General features: G+C 42.1%; 2 pseudogenes across 1 annotated transcript; one reads left to right on the forward strand and one right to left on the reverse strand.

The window, feature by feature from the left end:
* The first annotated feature begins 3,978 nt into the window (after positions 1-3,978).
* LOC105817671 lies at positions 3,979-10,655 on the forward strand (annotated as a pseudogene). Its single transcript, XR_001137853.1, has 6 exons — positions 3,979-3,993; positions 6,923-7,049; positions 7,206-7,298; positions 9,025-9,664; positions 9,746-9,990; positions 10,312-10,655. The product of XR_001137853.1 is annotated as a zinc finger protein 155-like (transcript).
* A 933-nt stretch (positions 10,656-11,588) lies between these two features.
* Positions 11,589-12,660, reverse strand: part of LOC105817518 — an 8,002-nt pseudogene continuing 6,930 nt past the window's right edge.

Below are 12,660 nucleotides of genomic sequence, written 5' to 3' on the forward strand. Positions count from 1 at the left end.
TAACTCAGTTTTAGGGTATCCCTTGGTGGAGGGGGGAGGGTCCATTCAGTCAGCCCATCGCAGGGAGCCTTAAGATTTTATTTTAGTTCACAATTCTAAACTCCAAAACTCCGTTGGTTTCATGCCTGTGAATGGAAACTCAATTTTAAGTTTTTCCTGGGGTTCCCTTGGCCAAAAGGGGGTCTGTTCAGTCGGGAGGGAGGCTTAGGATTTTATTTTTGGTTTACAGTAGTCTGAGCCTGGAGCATACAGGCTCAAGTCAATCAGTATTGCAAAGCATACATAGTAGTATCCTTAATTGATGCGTAAACGTTATAGATTAAAATTTTCACATCAAACAGAGTAACATTTAACATCAAGAGAAAGGGGGATAGGAAAAGGGGTTAGTGAACCAGTCCAAGGAGAATGACATGGACAAGTAGAGTGTCCTGGGCTGATTTAGGTGGTTGTGTCTCTCAAGGAAGGGTCCTTGGTTTGGGCAGAGTCTTTGGCAGCAGATGCTGGGTGCTGACCGTGAATGACAGCAGAATGGTGTCTACTGCAATGACTGTGTCAAGCTGCTAAAGTCTTGTTCTTCTTATATGTAAGGTTTTTCGGTGACGGAGAGACCAGTGGACACAAAGTATGGCCAACAAAGTCGCTTTATTGAGCGCTCTCGGGCGAGGTTCAACAGTCCGAGAGAGAGAGAGGGGCCAGAGAAGTCTTGCCGCCCCAGAGTTTTGAGCGGGCTTATATGTGTTTTAAGAGTTGGGGGATGGGGGTTTTCTGGGGTGAAGAATTTTGGTGTGAAAAGTGGGGAGTCCTTTTTTGTAGTTTTAGGGTGGGTGTTGAGAAGTAGGAGGGGCCGGTGGTATTTGTGGACCCCAGGGACCGAAACTTCTCTTATCCGGGTGAACGTCCGGGTGTGGTTATTCTTTAACTCAGCTGAGCCTGGCAGTCATCGGTGGGCTTCTCTTTTTCTTTAGGGAGGGGAGGGGTGCCCGCCACCAGCCTTACATTATAGTCCTTGAGTCCCCTCAAGGTGAGGGGACTGGTGAGGGCTGAAAGCATGGGGTGTGTGTGGTTATGCCCTTCCCTGAGTGGGGGCAGTCTCTATTGATTAGGTGAACATCTGGTCCCATTGACATGATGCCTTTTGAAATATAAGATGGAGTCTTCTTCTAAGATGGAGTTACTTATGCCAAGTGAGTGCTATACAGAATTGTTTTGGGAATTGAAAGAGGTATACAAATGAAAGCCTTGAAACAGTTCCAGTCACGTTGTGGGTGATGATCTCTTAATTTCCCATGAAGCCCTCAGGTCCCCAGATTGCGATCAGAGCTCCAGCTGCACTGGCTGGGCCCTTCTGTTTGATCCCTGCAGGATGCTGGATAATCTCAGACACCTTCTGGCCAGTCTTTTTAGGAAGGTGAAGTTTGCTTCCGTCTTCCGCAAAGGAAGGGGAGCGTTTTACTGTTATCAAGGATAGCCACGCAGTCAGAGTATTTTACAACATTCTTTTCCCCAGCCTAACTTTTCAAAAAAGACTTCGTGGACTAACTTCTTAGCTCCTGAAAGCAAAGCTCTATGTGAGTGGTACTTGGTTTTTTTCTTTTCCAGAGATGTTCACCTCAACCGAGAATGTGTAGGTTGTGTCCTTGGACATGGGTATTGATAATAATAAAACCTTGATTGCTAACTTCGTTCCAAGGGCTTTATACAAATAAGTACGTTTATGCCACGCTGTGGCTCTGTAGAGAGGTTCTCCTTTCTTACATTTTAAAGCTGAGAGTGAGACACGAGGTGCACGAGTTCTTGGCCCATAGTCAACCAACTAGTAAGAGGTGGAACTGAGGTTGGAACCTGGGCAGTATGATCCTGGGTCTGAGCTGATCGTCTCTTGGGTATATTCTTACTGAGGCATAGGAAGTAGCTGGAATGAGGTAGGCAAAGTAAGATAGGACTTCATTGAAGGAATCTTGAGAGCAAGGCTAATGGGCTGGGGACAGCTTCTCTAGGAGTTGTAAAAAATTTTGTCAACTGTTTTGTTTCACTTATTAAAAGTATTTCACATTGTTATAAAACCATGTCATTGTGGAGCATTCACAAATTAGAGAAGTATGACTAGAAAAAGTTTTTTAATTGCCCATGAATTCAGGATGTAAAGATAGTAACTGTTAAGCTTTAAATGCATTTCTTTTTAGTGTTTCTTTGTGCATATTTGTATATTTATTTATGAACATTGCATCAAAATTTTTATCATTTTTTCAAATGTGTTCCCCCTTAACTGTTTAACTAGGGAAATTTTTAAACACTGCCAAGAAAGAATAAACTAGTGAACCGCCATGTTATATGATGTTCATTCTTATTATTCTCACGGTTGTTTATTATTCCTCTGTTTCCTGATATTTTGAAACATCTAATTTTTATATAATTTGAAGCCTATAGAAAAGTTGCAAAGATAGTATCAGAAATTCTCATATACTCTTTATGAAAATTTGCCAGTTTTTTACATTTTGCCTGTTTGCTTTGTTGATGACTGTCACCAGATACCATCAGGAACATATCCCCTAATGGGACACCGCTTATTGTAGCTTTCTGCAGCACGGAAGCCCACATACCAGGGTGATCATGGGGTATCTTGGTAAGAGACATTTAGGAAGGGCTGGCTAGAGGGTTTCACATAACATGCTAGGAAATATTAGATATTATTCTAAAAAATATTTATTAAATATTAGACATTTGTTAAAAGACTACTAACAGTGTTATTTATTACATAGTGCCAGATAACATTAATAACATCATGTTATCTAATATGCAGTTACATATTTAAATTTGTTCTGTTTTTCATTTAATGTCCTTATAACTGCCCCCAACCCCCAGCCCCATTCAAAGTCCAATTTTATGCAATGCCTTTAGGTGTCATATTTCTATAGTCTTCTTTAATTTGGAATGATCCACAGCCTTTGCATTTTTATGCTTGATACAATATTTTTGAAAAGTATGGGCAAATTTTTTTGGAGAAAGACATTCATTTGGGGTTTGTCTGGTCTATTTCACGTTTAGGTGCAGATTATATATTTTTGGTGGGGACACTACAAACGTGGCGAGGTATTCTTTGCATTGCAACCTAACGGTTGCATGTCCCTTCATTGGTGGTCTCAACTTGGTTCACTTGGCCAAGATGATGTCTTTCAGATTTGTCTACTGTAAAGTTACTTTTTTTTCTTTAAGTAAAGTTTTTTATGGTGAGATACATTATTAACCTTCTGCTGTAAACACGAGCTTCCACTTCTCCCGATTTATTCATTCACTTGTTCAAATGTAAATATTCTGTCAATATGGACTCAGAATTGAGAATTGTTAAGCAAAATGACGTGTAGACTAACAATTATTTTTCCAACGTTAGTGAGGTCTGTTTTGCATAGCATAGCATTCACCCCTATGAGGGGTGCAATTCGATGATCTTTAGGAACTTGCAGAGTGGAGTGATCATCCGCATAATTTAGTTTAGATCATTTTTGTCCTCCCACAAGGAGTTGGACTTCATGTGCTCACTTACTGTCAAACCTCACTCTCACTGCAAATTTGGAGCAACCACTAACCTACTTTCTCTCTATATAAACTGGGCATTTCATGTAAATGGAATAACACAATCTGTGGTTTTCTGAGAGTGGCTTCTTTCACTTAGCATAATGATTTCATGATTCATGCATGTCATAGCATGAGTCAGTACTGCAGTGAATTTCCAAAAACATTCCATTGCATGGATATGCCACAATTTGTCTATCTTTTTACCCACGGGCAGATATTTTGGTTGTTTGCAGTTGGGGTTATTATAAATAATGCGCTGTGAACATTCCTGTGCTGATTCACAATATCCCTAGCCACCTTTTCATGTCTCTTTTTCTATCTTCCGTGCCACTTTGCAGGCATGATTCTGCCTTCCTGTTAACTGCAGAACTCAGGGCTCTTCAGATACCCAGAAGTGGGAGAAAAATGGCCACATTCAAGGTGAGTAAGCCTTGCCTCTCTGGCTGTTAAAATTCCATGTCACTACTCAGACTGTCATGTGTTTTTCCCTGTTTTGGGAAGACTCAAGAACAACAGGCATTTGAGGAGCTGTTGTGTGCCAAGTGCTTTCTTTGTCATTCATTCATTCATGTGTTGCTTACTAGCTGATTCGGCAGATGAGATATTACACACTCCTTAGTGGATTCCATGGCCGCCATCCATGGCCACAGTCCTCCTCTGTCCCTTTTGTGTTGATTTTGCATTTTTTTAAATGTTTATTTTATGTCGTAGAAAAATTACTAGAAATAAACAATTCTCCCACTTCATTAGCTCCCTGCTATTTTTACCTTCTCACGCTCTTCCTCATGTACATTCATAACTATATTTGTATTGATGATATATGTTTAATCTTAAATCGTGTTTTTGGATATTATTACATAATGTTCCATTTTATGATTGCATCATATTCCCATTGAATTAATATGCGCTTATAACTGCCTCACAATTATAGACATTTAGGTGGTTTAGGAGTTTTGCTATTTTAAGAAACACCGCAGTGACAGTTATGTATAATATAACCTTTTCCCCTGAAATTAATTCTTAAAACAGTATGGGATACTTTTGACATGTACCACATTGGCAGTTTTGTAGATAGAATATTGCAACAGGCACAGCACATCTGGTTGTAACTGCTACTTCTTGCAAATATTGTTGAAGTTTTCCTATAGGCAGAGCTAGATTGTGTGTTCTCCATGCCTCAGTCATACCTTGTATGTATTGTATTCACTGGTCTCTTCTTATTCCTTTATGCAGTGAGCAGTCTGACCAAAGTAGTAGGGAGCCTTCATTTAAAATGTCCAGCAGTACTAGATGATTTGCCAGTCACTGTATTGTGTTCCTGCATTTACAGAGCGGCAGAATGAGGAGATTCTTTGTCTCTTCTTCTTAAGTATGGAAGAAGCACTGTCTGCCATGATCAGGAACAGGTTTCTTACCATTTTTCATGAAAATTGACTTCTCTGTGTGGTACCAGTATCTCATAGGGGACATAAACCCAGAGCCAGTTACACCTCCTGGTAGATTGCTAGTGGGTCTGGGCTACATCTCATGCTGCCGTCTCAGTGGGACATTCCGTTCCCAGGATGATGTCTAGGGCCACTCTTGGCATACATGATGTTCAAGATCTCACAATCTGCCAGCTTTGCAGGCATGACATTGTCCATCCTGTATTTGGGTCACCCCTAGGCCATCGCAGGGAAAGATGGAACTTGGGTGACATATCCTCCGTTCACTCATTTACCATTCAGTGACCCATTCGTGGGCATGGGGGCGTTGGATTTTACCAGCCAAGTCTCATTCATGGCACAGTTGTGTATGCTCAGCTCCCCCCATATATGGTTCATGAAGCCTTTCCACAGGGGACTAGCACTAGTCCCGTCAAAGGAGTGTGCTATACCAAAATACCAGCCCCCGGTGGCTTTCTTAGTTGAGGTTGTGAAATTGGGCCACCTTAAACCAGTGAACACAGGGCACCTCCAGCTCTCTCCCACGTGGCCAGTGTTAGATCCCCACTCGGTAAACCGGGGCTTGGGTTCTGTTGGCCTACACTGTGGTGTTGGGGATGCTGGTAGAGTTTACCACTGTCAGGATGAGAGGGTCACTGCGGCCTGTGACAGAACAAGGTTCTGGACAGCAGATGGAACACTCTGTCAGGTTACTTGAGGTGGCCACAGCTTGGGAGAACCTAACAAAGGTGTTATGCTTCTAGGCCTCTGCTGCCTCATCCTTGTGGGAACAGCAGATTGACAGCCGTTAGGTAGGGGCTGGGCTGCAGTGATGTAGTGAGGCGGGCTCTCTGTCCCCATCCTGAGACTACTACCACAGCCAGCATCCGTTCACCTGGTTACTTGGCCTAGACCTTTCTGCCTCAGTTGTCCAGTAAGGACCCTGCGCCCCCCGGTTGCCATCTCCACCCCGGGCCTAGTCCTGGGGGATATCGTTGCTGCACCAATTCTGCGGAGCAGGTTCACTGATTACCAGTTTGTGTGAGTCTGGTGAGACAGAGCACGCTCACAAGACAAATTACACGAAGCAGGTTTGTTGCTTACAGATAGGCAGCAAGGGAGGAAAGAATCTAGGATCCACTGTGGGCCAGGCCCTCAAGACTCGGGAAGGCTACTAGGGCAGACGGAGTCCAGAGTGCGCATGGCCCACTGGCACCACAGCCGAGGCACCCCGTGGGGCAGCCTACCCTTGGTTATAGGCCTCAGGGGCTACACGACTTGCTGGGCAGTTTCTCCCTAACTCCAGACACTATATTGCCTCGGAGGGACAGGAACAAGGCTCAGGCTGCTGCAGACAATCCCTCCCTGTCTCGGGATATTGAATTCCTAGCACGTTCTGCGGTTATTCTTAAGGACTGTAAGCAAGAAAGGGGAGAATTTGTCCAAGGACACCCTGAAAATTACCCCCCAGTTACCTTAAGCTTGTTAATGTGGCAAATACTAAAGAAAAGTGGTAACATCCAGGGTTCAGATATGAGAGGGGGACACTGGGCGTCGTCAAACAAGGTTGGGACTGAATTGCTAAATGTTGCTGGGGTATTTGGCAAGATTCATTGAGATCTGATTACAGGTAGACCAGAATGCAGCATTTTAGAGTCCGATAGGGTTGCTTACAAGTAGACTCAATGATTGCACAAAGTAAAAGTCCAAGACTTCTCTTTCCTTGTTCCACTCCTGGGAGAGCTCAGGAAAATCAGTGTGTGTCGTTCTCAGGATAGAGACAGAATGAGCAGGAATCTGTGAGTTGACCTACATCTCTCAACACCCAGAACAACTTCCCACCTGTCCTCTCTGCCTGCTCAGTGCCACTGCTCTCCCAGTAATCATTGGTCATGACACTGAGGTTGTATATGTATATGTTGTAGGAGGCAGTGACGTTCAAGGACGTGGCTGTGGTCTTCACGGAGGAGGAGCTGGGGCTGCTGGACTCTGCCCAGAGGGAGCTGTACCGAGATGTGATGCTGGAGAACTTCAGGAACCTGCTGTCAGTGGGTGAGGACAGCCTCCCTTTGTAATGGAACATTAGGTCCCAAAAGTGACTTTGTATCCTTGGATGTTTAAGTTTGAGTATGCAGTGGGAACCTAAATTCCCAGTCAATTTTACCTAGAACGTGTTGGGATTAAACATGTGACTTTGCATGTTCACAGGGCATCAACCATTTCACCGAGATGCGTTTCACTTTCTAAGAGAAGAAAAGTTTTGGATGATGAGGACATCAACCCGTAGAGAAGGGAATTCAGGTAAGAACAAAGCCACTGTGTGTGTCCTTGTACATCACTCTCCCATCTGTTTACTTCTGTCCTGCCCGTTTCCCTTGCTCTGGGAAATTGCCAAACCTCTTTCCTGGATTAATAAAACTGCCTTCTCTGGCTGGTTGCCCTGCTCCCACCCTTCCCACCGTGGCATCTGTTCCCTTCATAGCAGCCAAAGTGATCCCTGAGCAGTACAAGTCAGATTGCCATTCCTCTGCCCAACAGCTTTTATGGCTTCTTATTTTTATTAATGTTACAACCTCTTTAAGTGGCTTTTAGAGACCCTGTGCTCTGCTCTTTGCCCCCACTGCCTCTCTGACTGCTACACCTCCTGTCCTCTCCCTCTTGCTCTGTCATTTCCAGCTGCATTGTCCTCCCTGCTGTTTCTCAGTCCTGCCAAGGACATTGTATTGCCTGTTTTTGGTAACCAGTTACCACAAACTTAGTGGATTCAACAACAAACATTCATTAACTTTCTATTCTTTAGGCCTGAAGTCTGACGTATCTTACTGGGCAACAGTCCCGTAGGGTGTCTGTAGGGCTTTGTTCTTTTGCTGTGCTCTTGAGAAGTAACCTTCACTTTTATCATTGTCTATGAACTGTCCACACTCCTTGGCTCTCATTTCCCTTCCTCCATCTTCAAAGGCAGCAAGTTTGCATCTCCGACCATTCTTCCACAGTCGTGCTCCCTGCGCCTCTCTGCGTATGCCTCCATCTTCCACCTTTCGGGTCCCTTGTGGTAAATCAGTCTCGTTTAGGTCACATGATTATAGCCACCCCCCCACCCTCAGGAGTGGCCAGCCATGACCCTAAATCATATTTTTTCACTATCCAGAGTGACCCACTATTTGTACCCAAGCAAACAGAGACACTCTTCTCAGGCATGACACTTCAAGATCCTAGAGATTATCTCTTAGATGTTGAGGACAAAGGTCACACCACTTTCTTAGTTAATTTCTTTATACAGATATACAGTATACATGCAAATATAGAAAGTATTGATTATGTTATTACTTTTCCTTCGAGTTCCTTTTGATTCATGTTTCATTTCATATACATATATACTTAATTAGTTTTATAATTTTTTTTTTTTTTTGAGACAGAGTCTCACTGTGTTGCCGAAGTAGAGTGCCGTGACGTCATCCTAGCTCACAGCAACCTCAAACTCCTGGGTTCAAGCAGTCCTCCTGCCTCAGCCTCCCGAGTAGCTGGGACTACAGGCATGCGCCACCATGCCCGGCTAATTTTTTTCTATATATTTTTAGTTGTCCGATTAATTTCTTTCCAATTTTAGTAGAGACGGGGTCTCGCTTTTGCTCAGGCTGGTCTCGAACTCCTGAGCTCAAACAATCCGCCCACCTCGGCCTCCCAGAGAGCTAGGATTACAGGCGTGAGCCACCGCGCCCGGCCTAGTTTTATAATTTTTGATGTAGATTTTAGACTGACTGGGAAATTCACTAGAAATAGTAACAGGTTAAATGTATGTATCATTAATTTTTCTATTAAGTCTTTTATTTCTCAAGGATTTTACATGAGACTTGCTGTGGTTCTAAATTGGTCTCATGCATACCAGAGACCATGGTGCACTTGGAAAACACAAAGTGAATGCTCCCTATGTTCATTAAAGTTTAACGCCATGTTTTAAGTGTGAAATGTTGATAACACTGAACAAAGGTTTCATTTGTCCACATGTCTTAATTCTGTGTTCTGATAGGAGGCAAGATCCAAACTGAGATGGAGACTATTCTAGAAGCAGGACCACATGAAGAGTTGTCCTGCCAGCAAATATGGGAACAAATTGCAGGTGACTTAACCAGGTCTCAAGATTCCATGATAAACAACTCTCAGTTCTCCAAACAAGGTGATTTCCCTTGCGAGGGTGAGACAGGACTGTCTGTAATTGACATCAAACAGAAACCTTTTCAGTGTAGTGAGTGTAAACAGTCTTTCAGTGATGTCTCCATCTTTGAGCTTCATGAACAATTACACTCAAGAGAGAAGTCCCACACATGTGATGAGTGTGGAAAGAGTTTCCGTTACAGATCAGCTCTTCGTATTCATCAGAGAGTCCACACGGGAGAGAAACGCTATAAGTGTGATGTGTGTGGTAAGGGATTCAGTTGGACCTCACAACTGAAAACTCATCAGACAGTCCACACTGGAGAGAAACCATTCAAATGTGAGCAATGTGGAAAAGCCTTCAGTCGTAGATCATCACTTACTCTTCACTGCAAATTACACACTGGAGAGAAACCTTATAACTGTAAGGAATGTGGAAGGGCCTTTGTTTACAGTTCACAGCTTCGGGAACATCAAAGAATCCATACTGGGGAAAGACCATTCAAATGTGATATATGTGGTAAGAACTTCCGCATTAGGGCAAGACTTACCAGTCATTCCATGGTTCACACAAAGAAACCATTCAGATGTGATACATGTGGTAAGAGCTTTCATGAGAGATCAGCACTTACTAGTCATTGCATGGTCCACACTGGAGAGAAACCATACAAATGTGAGCAGTGTGGAAAAGGCTTCATTTGTAGACAGAATCTTTTTAAACATCATATGATCCACACAGGAGAGAAACCATATAGTTGTGAAGAATGTGGGAAGAGCTTCAGATGGTCCTCATGTCTTTTGATCCATGAACGAATCCACAGTGGAGAAAAACCATTCAAATGTGAAGAATGTGGGAAGGGATTTTATACAAATTCGCAGCGCTATTGCCATCAGACAGCCCACAATGCAGAACAGCCATACAAATGTGCAGAGTGTGGGAAGGGCTACAAACGGAGCTTGGATCTTGACTTTCACCAGAGGGTCCACACAAGGGAGAGACCCTATAAGTGTAAGGAATGTGGAAAGAGCTTTGACTGGGCCTCATGTCTTTTGAAACATCAGAGACTCCACAGTGGGGAGAAACCATTCCAATGTGAAGACTGTGGGAAGAGATTTACCCGGAGTTCACAGCTTCGTTCCCATCAGACAATCCACACTGGAGAAAAGCTATACAAATGTGAGGAGTGTGGGAAGGGCTATTACAGTAAGTTTAATCTTGACGTGCACCAGAGGGTCCACACGAGGGAGAGACCCTATAAATGTAAGCAGTGCGGTGAGAGCTTTTGCTGGGCATCAAGTATTCTGAGACATAAGAGACTCCACTGTAGAGGAAAACCATTCAAATGTGAGGATTGTGGGAAGAGCTTTGTACACAGTTTCTGCCCTAAAGACCAAGAAACAGACCGCAGTGTAGGAAAACTATACAAATGTATGGACTGTAGGAAGCGCTACCAGAGGCGTTTGAATCTCGATATGCTTTTGTCATTATTTTTAAGTGATATATAATTACATACTTGAGGGGTACAAATGTGATATCAAATTATCGTATATACATGCATAATGTTTAATAATCACCTCAATGTAATTAGGATATCCATGTCCTCAAATATTTATTTTTTTGTAATTTGCTCCTCTGACAATTTGAAAATAACCACTAAATTGTTAACTGTAGTCACCTTGTAATGCTGTAGAACACTTTTTGAGGCTCAGGAATTTCAGGGAAAAAGAAAGAAAACTTATTCCTCCTGTGGAGCTATGCTTTTGTATTAGCTAACTAACCATTGGCTGTCTCCCCTCCCCCTACCCTTTTCCACCTCTAGAACCACTATTCTGCTCTCTATTTCTACAAGATCAACTCTTTAAACTTGCACGTATGAGTGAGAACATTCCATATTTACCTTTCTGTGTTTGGCTTATAAATCACTTCACAGAATGTCTTCCAAAGCTCATCTGTGTTGCCACAAATGACAATTTTTTCCCTTTTTATGGCTAAATAGTATTTTACTTTGTGTGTATGCCGCATTTTCTTTATTCATTCAACACTTAGGTTGATCTTGTATCTTGGCTGTTGTGGTATCTGTTCAACATACTTTTCCTTTGGATATATACCAAGTAGTGGGATTGCTAGATCACTTGAATCTTGGTATGCATCAGAGTGTGCACATGGAAGAGAAACCATGGAGGTATGGGAAGGGTTGTATGTGTTTCATTGGAGAGAAACCTTAGTAATGTGATATGTGTCGTGAAGTCTTTCCTCTGTCTTCATGAGTACAGGCATCTGAGAGTTCACAAAGGAGAGAAACAGTAAAAATATGAAGCATGTGGTACACACTTCAGTTTGAGTTCATGTCTTGTAATTTACCACAGAATCCATTTATCACAGATTATACATTATACATCCAGTCTCGTAGGGGGGAAAAACACTTATTTAAGTTAAAGTCAGTAGTTCTTCCATCGCTTAGCGTCATACTCCAGTGGTCCCAGGACCACTGTAGCAGAGAACTTTTATAAGTGGTGCAATGGGGCTTCATTCAGAAGTTTGACAATTATAGTTATCATTTCAGTAGACACCTTCGTCTGTTCAGGCATTTACAAAACTCTGATAATGGACATACCAAAATTGATGTCTGTTAGAACAAGATATATGTGTATCTTTGTTTTCTGCGGCATCTTCACAGCCTTAACACTGATTAGCACTTTGTGTGTTCAGTATGTGTTAAATGAATCAAAAAGAGAAAGCTTAATATTTTAAAATTGTATCCAAAAGGGGAAACATGAGTTGAAATGCAGAATACACTCAGTACTGAAATCCACAGTATTTTGAATTATTGCACTTGGCTAGGGATTCCCCCATCCTCTGTTCTGAAGTTGGACTCTTATTTTTTGCAGTTCTATTGTTCATTGGTTGTACGCAGTATAAATTCAAAACTGTCTTTTGTAATGTTTCTCCTAGTACAGGCTGAAAGGTATTGTTCACTTTGCAATAACAGACCACTGCATATTTTACAATTTAAAATTTTCAACCGTGTTAAGGCAAGATTTATAGTAACACTTTTAAAGTATCAGATGTAAGTAACATTGACAAAAATGTCCTTAGTTCTGAATTGATCATGGTTTGTGATTCTGCGTTTCCTTTCAGGCTTTGATATGATTGCCTTCTAATTGCTAACCATTTCTTTCATTAAACTTGTCAGGTAGAAGCTATGCCAAATTTGAAGGACATCTTTTGTCAACCTCCTTACCTGACATTCTTTCCCTGTCTTGTGAAATACCACAAGAAACTTATTGGAGTTCAGTAATTTTATAAAATGTATTTATTATTGGGGCAGGAGTAACATTTACACACTCTATATTGTTGGCAGGAAAAATAGGTCTTTTGGAAAGCAGTATCTGTGAGAATGTATATGGTACGACTGTTTGATCTGGAAATCATAGGAAATTATGATTATGAAATTAAAACTCTGAAAAGTAGAAGACCACATTGATGTTGCTCCATTTTTTTTTTTTTTTT

This window comes from Propithecus coquereli, unplaced genomic scaffold (genome assembly GCF_000956105.1).
Source record: "Propithecus coquereli isolate 6110/MARCELLA unplaced genomic scaffold, Pcoq_1.0 Scaffold42, whole genome shotgun sequence".
NCBI lineage: Eukaryota > Metazoa > Chordata > Mammalia > Primates > Indriidae > Propithecus > Propithecus coquereli.